This window comes from Narcine bancroftii, chromosome 9 (genome assembly GCF_036971445.1).
Source record: "Narcine bancroftii isolate sNarBan1 chromosome 9, sNarBan1.hap1, whole genome shotgun sequence".
Taxonomy (NCBI): Eukaryota; Metazoa; Chordata; class Chondrichthyes; order Torpediniformes; family Narcinidae; genus Narcine; species Narcine bancroftii.
This window is the reverse complement of record NC_091477.1, coordinates 9,839,509-9,840,622: the sequence shown is the minus strand read 5'-3', so window position 1 is coordinate 9,840,622 and position 1,114 is coordinate 9,839,509.

Genomic DNA, 1,114 nt, shown 5'->3' with positions numbered 1-1,114 from the left:
TCTGTGTGTTGTGAAACACTTTGTGTTGTGAAACCAAAGTGAAAAAGCTGCCTTCTCTATTTTCAGACATTATTGGGTGTGTTTAAATCAAGATAAATTACAAGCTTGGAAGTTAGGAGGCATTACTCAATAACAAGATCAGGGTGACCTTAATGCAAGTCCAATTCCCCATTCCTGTCCCCTTTCCAGATAAAGAATATTTCTGGCTTTATCTTGTAAAACATGGGGAAATTCTCCTTTCACTCTCTTTGCGAAAGGGGCATTACAGTGAGGGGCATAGTGAACTCCACTCCCCGTACAGACTCTTGACCAGGTCACAACAAGTAGGGGAGTCTGCCAGAGACTTTATACTCTCTCTGAAAGACCTGGCGAGAGGCTGCAACTTTAAAGCAGTATCAGCTCAGGAGTATGCGGAGGACCTTATTAGGGACAGAATGGTTGCGGGCAGATGGTCCACTGAGACGAGACACTGATTGCTGGAGAAAGGAATGGTGGGGCTAGATGAGGCAGAGACTATTGCAGAATCTTTAGAAAGCACCAGGAAAGAATTGGAGGAGTACTCACCTGACCCTGGGACTGGGACAAACGTCACACTGCTGGACTCTCTAGCCCCACAAAAAGAAAAGTTTGCTGCCTCACAGGAATTCACAGCAGCAGCACCTTGAGGGTCCCAAGTGCTTTTTTCTGTGGACAAAGAAAGCACCCCAGAGCCCTCTGCCCTACCCTCTATACGTTCTTTGTTGTGTACTGCCACTAACATGACCCCACATTAACGTATCTTTTCTTTCACAAGGAAAGCCACGACGGGCACAGTTCTGCCTAAATAGATGATGACACCGGGACCTGTTCTCCTCCGGAAGCACTGCAGACTCCACCAAGCGGACCCGCTGGTGGATCAAGTGAAGTTGAGGCATGCGAACCCTCAGTACGCTTTCGTCACATTCCCAGATGGAAGAGAAGACTCGGTGGCCACCAGGGATCTCGTGCCGACCGGATGTGTGAACAACACGGAGGAAACACAGATGTCTACGGATCAACAAGGAACGCAGCGGCAGTCACTAGAACAGTCGTCCATCGAGTCACCCCAGAGGACTATACCACCCACCCCGGAAAT